The 15,129-nt window shown below is 34.4% G+C and overlaps 2 protein-coding genes across 8 annotated transcripts in view; one reads left to right on the top strand and one right to left on the bottom strand.

Moving 5' to 3' along the window:
- LOC126747986 (E3 ubiquitin-protein ligase siah-1-like) overlaps positions 1-15,129 on the bottom strand; it is a 149,676-nt gene that overhangs the window by 107,589 nt on the left and 26,958 nt on the right. The window contains exons 1-2 of one of the 5 annotated variants that reach the window (XM_050456974.1): positions 3,315-3,456; positions 3,001-3,155 (exon numbers count right to left, since the gene is read on the bottom strand). The exons of 1 other annotated variant lie outside the window; for it this stretch is intronic. The gene's annotated coding sequence lies outside the window, so the exon portion shown is untranslated. Of the gene's footprint in view, positions 1-3,000; positions 3,156-3,314; positions 3,461-15,129 lie in introns of those variants that run through there. 3 more of the 5 variants (XM_050456973.1, XR_007664571.1, XR_007664572.1) reach the window with 3 other exon arrangements.
- LOC126747987 (uncharacterized) overlaps positions 1-15,129 on the top strand; it is a 56,266-nt gene that overhangs the window by 28,557 nt on the left and 12,580 nt on the right. Inside the window, exon 1 of one of the 3 annotated variants that reach the window (XM_050456976.1) lies at positions 8,847-9,059. The exons of 1 other annotated variant lie outside the window; for it this stretch is intronic. The gene's annotated coding sequence lies outside the window, so the exon portion shown is untranslated. Of the gene's footprint in view, positions 1-8,846; positions 9,060-9,892; positions 9,914-15,129 lie in introns of those variants that run through there. One more of the 3 variants, XM_050456977.1, reaches the window with a different exon arrangement.

Below are 15,129 nucleotides of genomic sequence, written 5' to 3'. Positions count from 1 at the left end.
GAATTTTCATAAAGCCGACTGGGATGCATACCATGACAAGATTGTGTTATCTATAAGTAATTCAAGCTATAATCTAAAATATGATGAATTAATTGACATCATCAATGTAGTAGCAGACCAGGTCATTCCAGTGAAGCAAATTGGCTCAATCATTAGGAGAGGGAACCCCTGGTGGGATAGGGAATGTTCATGCTGGGTTGAAGAAAGGAAAAACGCAATTTTGACATTTAACCAACTTCCAACAATTGAAAACTATATTAAGGCAAAAAAAATCATCGCTCAAAATAGGAAAAAACTAAAAATCAAAAAAAGAGAAAAATTTAAAACATTCTGTGGAACCCTAAATAGAACCTCGAAAATTAAATATGTCTGGAATAAAATAAGAAATTTCAATAATAACTATAAAACAAATAAATTCAAAATAAATATTCCAGATAATCTCAAGAAATCTATTCTCAGAAATATGTCGGTTATAAATATTGACCCCAATTTTCAATTAATGCCCCCAAATCAAAAGGAAACCATTTCCTTCTTTACCCTAACCGAACTACATTATGCATTGAAAAATAAAAAATCGTCTGCACCAGGCATGGATAACCTTTCATATGAAATGTTTTCTAAGTTATCTTTTAAAGCTAAACAAATCCTCCTTAACATATACAATAAAATTTTACAGGGAGAACCTTTACCAGATTCATGGAAACAATTTCACATCATTTTCTTCCTTAAACCTAATAAAGACCCTAAACGACCCGAAAATTATAGGCCAATTACTCTAGCATCATGTGGGTCTAAAATCATGGAAATCATGATCAAAACTCGCCTAGATTGGATGTTAGAACATAGAGTAGAATTTACTAATAAACAAACTGGATTTCGAAAGGGGAAGGGAATTTATGACAACATAGCTTTTTTAACATCTTATGTTTTTAATGCTTTTCAATATTCAGAATCGGCCTTAGCAGTTTTCTTGGATATTAAAGCAGCCTATGATAATGTTAACATCTATAAACTATATAATAAATTGCGAATGTTAAATACTCCCAATTATCTGGCATATACCATTTTTAATCTACTCAAAAATAGACTTCTATATTGTAGGGGCAATGACGGGTCATTTTTGGGACCAATATTAACTACAACAGGATTACCACAAGGATCCCCTTTAAGTACGATCTTGTTCAACATCTATATTAGAGAAGTGTTTCTTTTAGATCTGGAGGATGTTGAGTTGACAGGATATGCTGACGATTTGGTCATTATGGTAAAAGGAAAAAATGTGTCCATTATGGTTGATAAAATTACTCATGCTATTAAAAAGATAAATACATTTTTAAACGAAAATAGCTTAGTGCTTTCAATTAATAAATGCGAAGCAATGTGGTTTACTAGGGGAAAGAACAATATTAACCCTCCACCAATTGTTATCAACAATGTTGTTATCCCCTTTAAACACCGAGTAAAATATTTGGGCATGTGGATACAGAACAACCTGAAATGGAAGGTACATATAGAAAACATAGTCAACAAAGCCAAAAAATCACTCAGTGTTTTAAGGGCATTATGTAGAGTATGGTGGGGTGCAGATCCAACCACTCTTTTAGTAATCTTTTTTGCATTAGTTAGATCTCACCTAGATTTTGGATCCACATTTATTAAACCCTGTAACGGGACGATACTTAACATGTTAGATGTTGTATTCTTTGAGGGTTTGCGAATATGTTTGGGATGCATGAAATCCACCCCCAGAGCAGCACTATTAGCAGAGGCATCCATGATAGACTTGGAACACAGAAGAAAACTTTTAGCTATGAAACTGATATCGAAGTTCGTAACTATTACAAATCACCCCATCACACAGCTTTTAAATAATACCAGAATGAAGCTAATACATAGACCGGAATTCTGGCAACGGGATAAAACTCCCTATTTAATTTTGGCACTTCAGGAGTTTCGACCATATATTAAATTAATCAGTAGAGGAGCAACCCTCCCATGTTACGAATGCAACTTTAAAATATTGACTACACCCTTAAAATTAATTAACCTTAACATAAGAAAAGGCGACATTTCAACAAGCCAAAAATTCATTGAAAGATCAAACAAGTTTAAAGAGAAAGGATATACTTTTATTTTTTCCGACGCCTCTAAACAGGGTAACAGGGTAGGGTTCGGAATATCCATTCCCAGTTCAAATTATAAATTCTCATCAAGGTTACCAGACTGTCTCAACATCTATAAAGCGGAAATTATTGCAATTTATGATGCGGTAAAAACTGCAATAGAAAAACAAATAAAGAAAGCTATCATCTTTTCGGATTCATTGAGCGCAGTTACAAAACTTAGAAGTAATCTTTTATCTGCAAGGATAGATCGCTGGATTATCATAACAAAGCAACTAATTAGTACAACCAATGAAAAGGGCTTTGACATCCAGCTTGCCTGGATACCGGGTCATGAAAATATACTGGGAAATTCAGAAGCGGATACTTTGGCGAAGATTGGATCCAACCTAAATGTCCCCAGAAAAATGCTCATTGACATAAATGATATTCTTAAGGTACTCAAAAATAAAATAAAAAATAACTTTTCAAACAAATGGAAATATTTAGTTGAGACTAAACATTACAATTATAGTAAAATTCAATTTGACTTCCCCTACAAAAGATGGTTTGCCAATATTAAATATGTAGATAGAAGACACATCACCACCATTATCAGAATGCGAACTGGTCATTGTCTTACTAACTCACATCTATTTAAAATAAATATCAAAGATGATCCTTTATGTGATTGTGGAAGGTATGATGACTTAAATCACATCTTATTTGAATGTCCATTAAATTCTATAGACAACATGGACATGTATAAAATTTTTGTTCAAAGAATGAAATTATCACCATTATCCATCCATGATATACTTAATGTGTCAAATAGCGAAACTATAGAAACAATCATGCATTTCCTAAATAAAAATAAAATCAAACTTTAAAGCTCAACCTGCTTATTTCCTGCATATTCCTGAATCCTTAGTTGTATTAGTGATATTTATGTTTCCTCTCTTGCCTTTGTTGTTCTATTAATGCCCTCCATTTTAGCTTTTATTTGAAACGTTTATTGATCATAGAATATCAATATATTTTTCTTCTTGTTTTCTATATAAGATACAAAGAACAAGGCTTATAGTCTGAGATAAGTCGGGAGATCCCTTAATGGTTCCGAGCCAGACGACAAGGGACCCCACACAAATCGAGCTGGCAATTGCCTTGCAGCAAAGCCATCAATAAGAACAAGAATAAGAACAAGAAACTTACCTGGTCAGAAAACTCGTGACACTTATAACAAATTTTAATATTAACGAATAGACTCAATACACTAAATTCCCACAAATAATGAATGATTAAAAAAACTTAACTAAAGTAAAAAAACTTCAACACGTCAACGCAAATATAGCGGCATCAACGCCATCAACACAACACATTCTTGTAAAATGTAAAGCGTAGTTCACACTCCCTCGAACGACAACGGCCGGCCCATTCCATACGACCGATGATCAGTACTGTCGGCATTAGGTTGCAACCTAAAGGTGCATTCACAATCAATTTCAAAGGGTGAAGCGCATGCTAGGTAGATTATAGGTAATAGATAATAATTATCACCTTTCTGTTATTTTATGTTTCTGGCTGCATATTACCTTGGCACTTTTGTTATTAAAAGACGAGTAATTTTCAGGGATGCAGTTAATATACCATTTTTGGTGTTCGGCCTATTTTGTTGGCAAGAAAGCAGCAAGGATTCTATAACAATCATTTAGGAGAAGCTTACCTCAGTGATCCTTATATTTTTACACTTTTACAAGAATGTCTTCTGCATCTTTTGATAAGTTATTAAGCTTTGTAGAACCATCTTTAGCCAAGACTTCAAAGAGAGAGCCAATATCTCCGGGATGCAGGTTTGTCATATGTAATAATGTTTATTATATATATTAAATTATACACATGCTTAGCCCTTACGCTACTTCCTTAATTACTAGTGTTATAAGGATCAAAAAATGTTTAATCTGGGTGGAGAACCGTGCGACATGATTGTGAATAGTGCATTTTATAGGTGTGCACGCGCAAATCGTTTATTTTGCCGGGAGTGCATTCTTGTCATAACCTGAAAAGTTTCAGATTATTTTCAACAAGAGAGATGAGAGATACTTTTCAACTATTCTATACTAACTATAATTTATATTTTTCTTACTCTTATATTATTCTATACTAATATAATTTATAATTTATAACTATATTCTATACTATACTAACTGCTATAATTATATCCAATAGAGTGAAAGGGTTTGATTTTAAAAAAGACAGTTTAATGAATAGGGAAGAGTCAGAGGAAGTTGTTAGAACCGATAATAAACTTTGCATTACAAAGTGGAAAGATAATAAATCTGTTTTAATGATATCCACAGCTTTTGGAAGACAGCCGGAAACTGAGGTGCAAAGATGGAATAAAACAGAAAAAAAACGTTCAGGCATAGCATGCCCAGCTGTTGTTAAATCATACAACGAAAATATGGATGGTGTAGATGTTTGCGACCAACTGATGGAATACTTTCGATCTTTCTTTCGAACCCGGAAATGAACTCTTAAAGCCATCCTACATTTGTTCGACTTAACAATAGTAAACAGCTGGATGGAGTATCGAACAAATTGTTATAGTCAAAACCTTCCAAGCAAAGATATTATGGATCTTTTGGAATTTAGACTTAATCTTGGGGAATATCTGATTGCCGATACTAAGAAGCGTGTATTGGAGGAAACAGAATGCCAAGAAAATATAGAGGAAGAGACTAGCGTTGAAGGAAATGAAATAAAAAAGAGAAGAATGCCTTCCAGTTTGACCTGTGCAGACAAATGCTTTGATGGTTTTGAACACTGGCCAAAGAATGAAGAAATGAAGAACACAGTTAAATGCAGGTTAGAAGGGTGCAAAAGTCGATCCAGAATGCGTTGCCTAAAATGTAATGTTTTTCTTTGTTTAACCAAAGATAAAAACTGTTTTATTTCATTCCATACAAAGTAATAAATTTTGTTTCACAATTGTGCTTGTCTAATGTTGGCTCTCTAGATACACAATTGTGTACTCCCTAAATCCCTTTCGAATATTTTTTAAAATAATTTTCCATACCTTTTGACCCAACTTTATCGGCGTAAAATAAATATAAACCCCAAACTCAATTTTTTTTTATCTCGGTACTGTAAGGGATATCAAAAACAGCTTAAAAAAGATATATTAACCATTCTTAGAGTTTAATTTCTGGTTCTTATACATATACATGTAGGTACAAAAAGAGTCAAGTTAAACACCTAAAATAGCTTAATTTCATTTGTAGATTAGCTCTTATACTGAGGTTCTTAACTACTGGAGACTCATACATACCCAAGCCTTTCCTATACCCTTCTTGTAGGAGTTTCAACAGTACGCGTTATTATCAAAGACACTTGTGCTGTTTTATGGACTCAATTACAGCCAGTTGTTCTGTCATTTTGAAAAAAATGGCTGACCTATTTAAAAGTAATTGGTCCTTACCAAATTGTGCTGATGCAATTGATGGTAAACATATTACAATTCAGGCACCACATAATTCTGGTAGCTTATTTTATAACTATAAAAAAACTTTAGCATGGTATTATTAGCAGCGTGTGATGGAAATTATAATTTTACATATGTGGATATAGGGGCATATGGTTCCCTAAGTGATGGTAGTTAAAATTGTATAGCTGGGCTTAGCATGCCCATACTCAAAAATGAAGAAGTTTGAATCGTATTCAAAATGTCGTTTCTCTGGCTGTACCTATGATAGCCTATGGATCTTTGGTGTGGTGTAGCAAGGTTCCTCAAAAACTTGTTAGAAAAATTCAACACACTGACTTGCCTACTAACTACGGTTGATTCTAGAACTGCCATAGAGGTGCTACTTGGCTTAACTCCCTTGCATCTCTACTTACAGGGAGAGGCATTAAGCACCACAGCATAGGTTGTATCAAGCATCAAACAGCAACTTAGCTACAACTGATATTTATTTATATATTCAATTACAAACACCTTAACAGGTAATTACATGCAAATGTTAAAAAAAAACACAAATAATATGCACTAAGCTTATAAATCAACATACACAAATCAAACAAAAAAGCAACAAAAATAAAGTAGTTACATAAATTATCTAACCTATCCCCCTGTTCCTCTTATAACCTTATTTTTAGAACTATTACAAGACTCTCTCGTAAATAGATCATACGAACTATAGTGCGTATTTTACAATTTTATTAGTTGGTCTGTTACCCCTCTAAATCCATAATTGGTACGGTGAGATCGTTCATAGAAAAGGATCCTTTGACGTGTAACCCTATTTGGTACTTTTAATAATATCCTATTTAAAAGATAAGAACTATCTATTTTACCGTTAAGTAAATCTACAAAAAATAGATTCTGGCATTATTTCTTCTAATTTCCAAAGTTTGCAGCCCAACTAGCTGACATTTTGAAACAGTGGAAACAATTTGAATTTATTTTCTCAATCCATTTCGTCTGTTAACTGGAATGCAATTCGGGCTGCTCCACAACCATTTTCTTCCTTTTATTATACATTACGTGATAAAATAAATATCTGCTTTCCCTTGGTTAGACTTAAATCCAAGAGACGAAAACCATGGATCACCGCGGGACCTAAAACATCTGCCCAAAATTTGCGATGCTTAGCAAGACTTCGTAAATCTATTGACAATCAATTCATCAAGTCTTATTTTCAGGATTATCGGAAAATTTATAGGCATCTGATAAAAGTCAGAAAGGAACTGTATTACAATGAGCGCTTAGATTCGTCCGGTAACAGACAGAAGGAAAGTTGGTTAATCATTAACGAATGTAGGTAGTTTGAATCATCGGACTTGGGGCCCGATGATTTCAATGACTATTTCTCTAATATTGCTGAGAAGTTACTGAAAGCAGTTCCCAGTGACGGCGATCCATTGCAATATCTTAATCGGAATCCTATCAACCAATCATTCTTTTTCCACTCTGTAGATGCCACCGAGGTCCTTAAAACAATTCAGTGCTTGAAGAATCATAGGTCTTCGGGTTCCGATGGTCACGTCTGCTGTCACTTCTGCCTGCGAGCGCTTTAGGTGCTTTGGTTTGGGCAATCAATCAGTCATTTCTTCAGGGCGAGTTCCCATCCTGTTTAAAGGAAGCTATTGTCTCTTTTTTGACCAAATACAATATGCTGTCCCCTAATCAGTATGGATTTCAGTCATCTAAGGACACGCAGGATGCCATGTTCAGATTCTTGGAGAGTGTGTATCTATCTATGAACTCCAAGGAAGCTGCAGCAGCGGTGTTCTGTGATCTGTCCAAGGCCTTCGATTGTGTGGATCATGGAATACTGCTGTCAAAGCTTGATTTTTACGGATTTAGAGGAGTGGCTTTGGGGTGGTTGAAGTCATACCTGTCTGGCCGCACACAGAGGGTGGTTGCATCTGGATTTTCGTCAGGGATAGCACATCTTAAATGTGGTGTACCTCAAGGGTCAGTGTTTGGTCCTATTTTATTTTTATTATACGTTAATGACTTAAGCTCTCTATCACTGCATCGACTAGTGGTTCAGTTTGCCGATGATACTACAATTCTGTGGCATAACAAAGATCAAAAAGTAGTCAGATCTCTCATAGTAGAGGACCTTCACAAAATTAAAGAGTGGTGCATCTGTAATCAGCTTGTGTTCGATGTTGATAAGACTTTTGTTCTGGGCTTTAAGTGTAATGTAGAGGGTTTTTTGTTTGATGAGCAGAGCCTACTACATGGTAGGGATTATTGTCGATTTCTCGGCCTCTTCATTGATGAGAGTTTAAGGTTTGACAACCAACGTTTTGGGCCTCGCTGCTAAACTTTCTTCTGGTTGTTTTACAGTCAGGGTTGCCAGGCATGAGTTGGGTGGGGTTGTTTGCTCGTTCAGTTTATTTCGCCTTAATAGACTCTCAAATCCGTTATGGGTTGCCATTTTGGGGTTTGTGCTCCAAGGGACTCCTTAACATAATTTTTACTAAAAGAAAAAAGCATTAAGGTATCTGTGTGGTGTTGGTCTGAGAGTCTCTTGTAAACCTCTTGTTGTAGCTGAAAGAATTTTAACAGTTTTCTCACTCTTTATATTGGAAACTGCAACACTCATGCATAAGTCCGTAAGTCCATCATCCTGCACCAGTCATAATACTCGTCAAGTGGGCCACTTATCTCTTCCAATCCCCACCTCCTCACTTACGAGAAACTCTCTTATATTTATTAGTCGTAAAATATTTAATCATGTTCCTTTTTCGATTAGGACTGTTACAGACCTTAAAAAGTTTAGGAGAGAACTAAAGAAATTAATCTTACCAAAAGCTTACTACAGCATTGAAGAGTATTTTAACGACTCATTTTATTATTTAAAATTAATTATATATTTTATTTTATTTTTTTTAGAGCTTGTAGGAAGGATCCTTAAATGAAAATAATTTTGTCGTTAAATGATCTTAACGACAAAACTGAAGAAAACCTCATCCTATAAAATTTTCTTCTGGTGACTTAAACAATACTTGACAATAACTTTTGCATTTAGTCAACGAAATATAAAAGTAAACGCTACAATTAGCACACAATAGCGACGTTAACGCAAACGTCGTTTACGTCGTTCGTCTGCGTTTTTGTGCTGACGTTACTTCACCAGCCTAATATCTGCTGTTTACCACATTATCGGTGGCGCCACTGTTTGTAGATATTGGAACTACTATAACAGTCAAAAACATTTGACGTCTGTGTTATTATTTTTGTTTTTTTTTTATGATTCATACCGGTAGATCCCACAATTCTAATTAAATTAATTCAGTTAACCCCCTTATATTAATATTCTATGATTCAGTTCCTTATTTTGCACACAACAGTTTAATATGTGATAAACGTGTTTTGCTTTAAACTTGGCGTGATTTTCTGTTTAGTTACTATCAGTTGATTAGTTGTTTTTCTACTGCCTTTAGGTAAGTATCCTGGAAAATGTTTACATGAAGCCTTAATTTAAAACTACTAACCCTAACTAATTAAGTACAATATCAATAATTTGCTCTAAATATTTAATATCACAGAAAATTTCAATAACTCCTCAATTTTAATAATGTCTTGCCTTATTTCTAATGACTTATATGTAACACTTTATTAGCAAAAAAATAGATGATAAATAACACTAAAAATGTCTAGAAGTCCTAATAACCATTTTAAAACCTACACTAAACACATTGTCACTATTTATATTGTAATGTAAACATTAGTCTCACTACTTGATCCTGTTTGATATTTATGAATATCGCCTACTTATTTATTTTCATTTTGTCAAATAAGAGGGCAACATTATTATTTTGTAATTTTAAAATTTAATTACAAATACAAATATAGTAAGTATAAAATTGTACCTACAGTGTTAAAATTGGTGCCTTAAGTCACGAGTGTACTTTAGGATACAATAATAATTTTACAGTAAATTTGAGAACACATTATAAATTAACTTGGTAAAAGCAATATTAAAATTAATTTTTTCTTCTATGATATCAATAAATAATATTAGCAAATATACTAGTAATTATAACCAGACCACATCACACTTGGGTGGTTAATCTGTTTGGGTGTAAAATATTTGTTTACATTAAAAAACATAACTTTAAGAAACCATTTTCATAGTTAAACTTTATTGATTCAGTTATGCATACATTAAAAAATATTACAGAGTACACTATAATAATTAATATGTTGTTCTTTGCTGTACGTTCATTAAATTGAGAGAATGCTGCATAGTTTTAATAGGTGTTCTCCTGTTGCAAAGTAGTGAAAGCCAAAATAGGTATGCTTAAAATATTGTTTACAAAGTAAGATTACAATTAGTAAACTAAAACTAGAAATACAAAAACTAGTTAGCATAAAATATGTATTTTTAACTTTTTAGGCTTAAGTTAGAAAAGGCGACAATAGGAGCAGAGTGTTGCAAAACGCAGTTTGTCCAAATTTTCACATTTTGAACTAAAGGTGGCGCAACATTATTTAACCAAATTTCTATCATTTCACATCACTTTGGATGCTCAAATCGAATTTTGTACCATTTAAAATATATTGCGAAAAATGCATTTAGTCCATCACCTTTGGACAAACAAAAAGTATTTTGTCTACAAGACAAACAAATCGCGTTTGGTCCAGGTGTAAACATGTTTGTTTCATAACCTAATTTCTGTCGGTGTGGTTTTAGTTTATGTACAAGTATTTTGTGTTTGTTTCATAACTTTTTCGTGAAGTTTAAATCACAATGGAATCTGTAGATGGTGAGCACATTGTTGGTGATAGTGACCGGGGTAGCCGAAAGCGACAAATTAATTTAACAACTAGGGAAAGAAAAAAACATTTATTTTTTAATACTTATTTCTTTTTGTTACGACTTTATACTATTTTAAGGTATTCAAACCATGATCTCGATTTAGAGCACTTTGATATAGCTTGCAACCATAAAAATAATTCAAATTTAAATGTCAGCAAGTGAGTTGAGAAGATGTAATTAAACTTCTGGAAGTTTTTAATAGAAAATCCAATAAAACCGTTCAAGATGGAATTTTAGCCAGTTATATTACTTTAAATATACCTAAACGAAAAAAGTGTTGTAAGGCTGATGGAAAACCTCACTCTTTTGCAGTAAAATATTGAGTAAGTTAAACTAAAAGTGCTCAAATCCCCACACTGTTATATACATTTATTTTTATTTAAAAAAAATATGGATTTGATTTTATTTTTACCTATTAAAAATTAATATTTTTTTAGTTTGAATGTTTCACCAAATTTTTTTAGGTTTTCGTTAAGCAACAAAAATTGCAGGTTTGTCAGAAGTTTGTAATGGCTGTTTTCAATGTTGGTTAGAGGAGGGTGAATACCATTTGCAGGAAAGTGCAAAGTGGGGAAACAGTTTTAACAGAAAAAAGGGGAGGGGATAGACGCACTTTTAAGTTTGTGGATAAACTGAATGCTGTAAGATCTTTTATTAGTCAGTTACAAGGAAAGGAAAGCCACTATGGAAGAAAAAAGTCTCGACGGATTTATGTATCATCAGAATACAACATTTTTATACTTTGGCAATTATATAACAAGCACCAAACAATCTGAAAGTAAATTACAAATATTTCAGCCGGGTGTTTAGTAAATAATTTAATATAGGATTTGGGAGTCCCACAAACCAGAATTATTGTTATGTCTCAAATTGCTACACAAAAAGAAAAGTTATCTCCTGAACTAAAAGTGCATAAATTCCGTGCATCACAATTTCATAAATTAATGAAAGTTGAAGATCCCAATACCATTTCATATTGCTTTGATCTGCAACAAGTTCAGGTATTACCCAAGGTCCCTATTCAGGAGGCATTTTAGGCCCAACAGTTGTCATTATACTTTTTTTGCATTACCAAACTTAATTGTAAAGACCCAGTATTCTATACGTGGATGGAGCACCAAGCAGGTAGAGGGACGACTGAGATATCTTCCGCTCTTATCGATTTTTTGAAAAAACTTACATTTCCAGACAATGCGACGACAATCCGTTTTTTTGCAGATGGGTGTGGACAAAATAAAAATAATCATGTTGTGCATGCTTTAATGTTTTGGCTTTAAACGTTTTCATGTGAGCGGATTAGGGACATAGAAATTATATTTCCAATTAGAGGTCACTCTTATCTCCCCGCCGATCGGATCTTTGGATGCATTGAAAAAAGCTTAAGGTCTCATAGTATTATAAAACTCCAGATCAATATTGGGATATCTACAGCAAAGTGGTGGAACTGACTGGCATTTACTTGACACAAAAAAACTTTTGCTGCATCTGAAAAAAGTGACTGGCATTGATTCTTGTCGAAGACTTTTGTTAAAGAAAAAAAGTTCCACCCATAATATTTTGCTGAAAACTGAGTTACTATATCGCAATTCAGATGAGACAAAAAAGTTTCAATCACTCCTAAAACCACGAGCAAGATTCAATCAAATAGAACTACAGGAATTAGGTTTGGGTCATATAATAAAGGGAAAAAAGTAGATAGTTTAAAAAAATTATTGGGATCATTATTTGGAGAAAACTGGAATCAGGATCCAGAATTGGAATGGTTAGTTCCAATTTTAGAAGGCCAGTGTGAGCTTGAAACCAATGTTGAAAAAAGTGAGGACCGTGACTGTAACGATACGGAAGATGTTAATTTCATTTGAATTTGTTAGAAAATAAAAATACTGCTTAAAGAAAATTCTTCATTTTTTGGTGGTAATTTTACCCAAAAAGCGTTTCCAAATGACAATCAAAAGGCATTTTGTCCACTATAGATATGCAAATAGCATTTTGTCCATACGTTTTTCTAAAATACCAAAGTTACTTTTGCTTCTTTTAATCTGCCATTCTAGTATTTACTTATCCTAAAATTTTCAATTTTTTTGGTAAAAGTCGGTAAGTAAGACCGATTCGTAGCACCAGTTTTTTTTACAATTTTGGACAAACCGCATTTTGCAAGTCTGCTCCTCCTGCGCTTGGATATTAATTATTAATATCCTTTAAGAGTATTAATTATTAATACTCTTAAAGGTAAATAATGAACTGCTTTCTAAAAGGGTTACTTCTTTGGAGCATGAACTGGAGAAGACTGTTGTGAACTGCGGTATTGAGACGAATTCCAATCCCACTGTGTCTAACAGTAGTGTTGATATTGAACAATTTATTGTAGAGCACCATGAACGGGAAGGCAGAAAAAGGAATTTCATGTTATTTAATTGCCCCAAATCAACAAAAGATATTAAGCAGGCAGTTACATCAGTGATCAGGGAGTGTGTGGACTCTAACATTTCTGAAGATGATTTTAGGGTTTACCGAATGGGGAGGCAGGTTGACAATAAAATCAGGCCAATTAGAGTGATATGTCACTCTCCAGAGCTCCCTCAAATGGTGATTGCTAACGCCGTCAGACTCAAAAAAAGTACTAATTTGAAACACCTGTCTCTAAGTATGGATAAAACACCGAGGCAACAACAGGAGTATCGAAATTTGAAGGCAGAACTTCAGAGGCGTACGGAGGCTGGTGAGTCAGGTCTGAGAATTGTCTACTCCAGTGGATCCCAAAAGATTGTGTCCTTGGATAACAATCGTAAACAAAAAAACCAATAGCCTTGTCCAACGGGGATATCTCTGCAATTTACCAGAATGTTCGGGGACTTAATAGCAAAACACACGAATTCTACAAGTCAGTGTCCGGTGGCGATTATCAACTTATATGTGTATCTGAGACTTGGATTCAGGATGGTGTACGGGATCGGGAACTTTTTGAAAATAATTATTTAGTGTATCGTAAGGACCGAAATCTCGAGGCTCTTGGAGTCAAAAGACGAGGTGGAGTTCTTGTTGCGTTAGACATGACTTGGCATCTGTCAGGGTTGATTTGAAGGACTTGGAGGTCATACTGCCATCTATGTAAACAAGACAAGTGTTTATATTTTTGTTATATATATACCACTTAACTCGGCTTTAGAAAATTACTTGTCTCTCTTTGATTATCTTTCCTCTTTTAGGGCAATTCAGAACCAAAATATTTTGTTGTTGGGGGATTTTAATATGAGGTTTATACAGGATAATGTTTATGATTGTAACACTAAACTTGCTGGCCTTAGGGATTTTATGGCGTTTTTGAATCTCTCTCAATTTAACAATGCCCTTGACTGCAACAATAATTTGCTTGATCTAGTTCTCTCCAACTTCCAATGTTCTGTGGATAGGGACGACCAACCCCTTGTCACTGAAGATGCATATCACCCTGCTATTAATATCTCGTTGAATCTTGTCAAATTCGAGAGTGTTACAGATTTCCCCTCCAACAATGTGAGTCCTAAGCATAATTTTCGGAGGGCTAATTTTCCCTATCTTTACCAGCTTATCTCTGATGTGGATTGGACTTTTATATACACCCAGTCAGATGTTAATGAGGCAATTAAAACCTTTATGATAAAATCCATGAAATTTTTTGTCTAGCAGTTCCTCGTTTTCGACCCTCTATCAGTAAATACTCATATCCTGTGTGGTACACTGATGAAATTAGGAAATTATTAAAATTAAAGTCTAGGCTACATAGGAGATGGCTTCATACACGGTGCTCTGCTGCTTATGAGGATTTTAGAGCTGCTAGGAGGGTAGTAAAAATAAAAATGGATCTTGCTTATCACGAGTATATATCCAGGACTGAGTCAGCTATTCGGAGTGATCCAAAGCAATTCTGGAGGTTCATTCACCTTAAACGAAACAACTCTCGCATTCCAGGTTCTATGAGCTATAAAGATACCACTGTTGTGGGTCCTAAAAGTATTGTAAATGCTTTTTCTGATTTTTTCAGGAGTGTTTATGTTGAGTCCTCTATTGCTCAGCCCAAAGAATCTGGTACATATGGTTCAGACAAGATTTTGGTCCAATCTTTTGTTGAGGCAGATGTAAGAAAAGCTTTACAGAAGTTAAAAAACAAAGAAACTGCGGGTCCTGACCAAATACCTTCATTTCTTTTGCGTGACTGTGCAACGGCCCTGGCTGTACCACTCTTACAAATCTTCAACTTCTCACTCAAGACCAATACATTTCCGGAAGAGTGGAAAAAGGCTAAAATATGTCCAGTGTTTAAGAGTGGCGACCATGGCAGAATAGAGAACTACAGACCGGTGTCAATGCTCTCTAATTTTTCGAAGGCCTTTGAGATATGTGTGCACGATAAATTGTCTCCTCAAATTAAGCACATAATTACAGAAAAGCAGCATGGTTTCTTTCAGAAAAGATCTACTGTCACTAATATGGCTTGTTTCTTGGAAACAGCATATCTAGCTATAAATCAGAAAAGCCAGTTGGATGTGCTGTACACAGACTTCTCGAAGGCTTTTGATCGGCTGGCTTTGGCTGGATTTCATCCTTGTCTGGCGGAGTTCTTCATCTCATATCTGACTGGCAGGCTTCAGTATGTTGAATTTAATGGTTTTGGTTCTGAGTATTACGTGGCTTAGAGTGGTGCGCCCCAAGGC

This window comes from Anthonomus grandis, chromosome 20, assembly GCF_022605725.1.
Source record: "Anthonomus grandis grandis chromosome 20, icAntGran1.3, whole genome shotgun sequence".
In the NCBI taxonomy this organism is placed as follows: Eukaryota; Metazoa; Arthropoda; class Insecta; order Coleoptera; family Curculionidae; genus Anthonomus; species Anthonomus grandis.
This window is presented reverse-complemented; position numbering and strand designations above follow the sequence as displayed.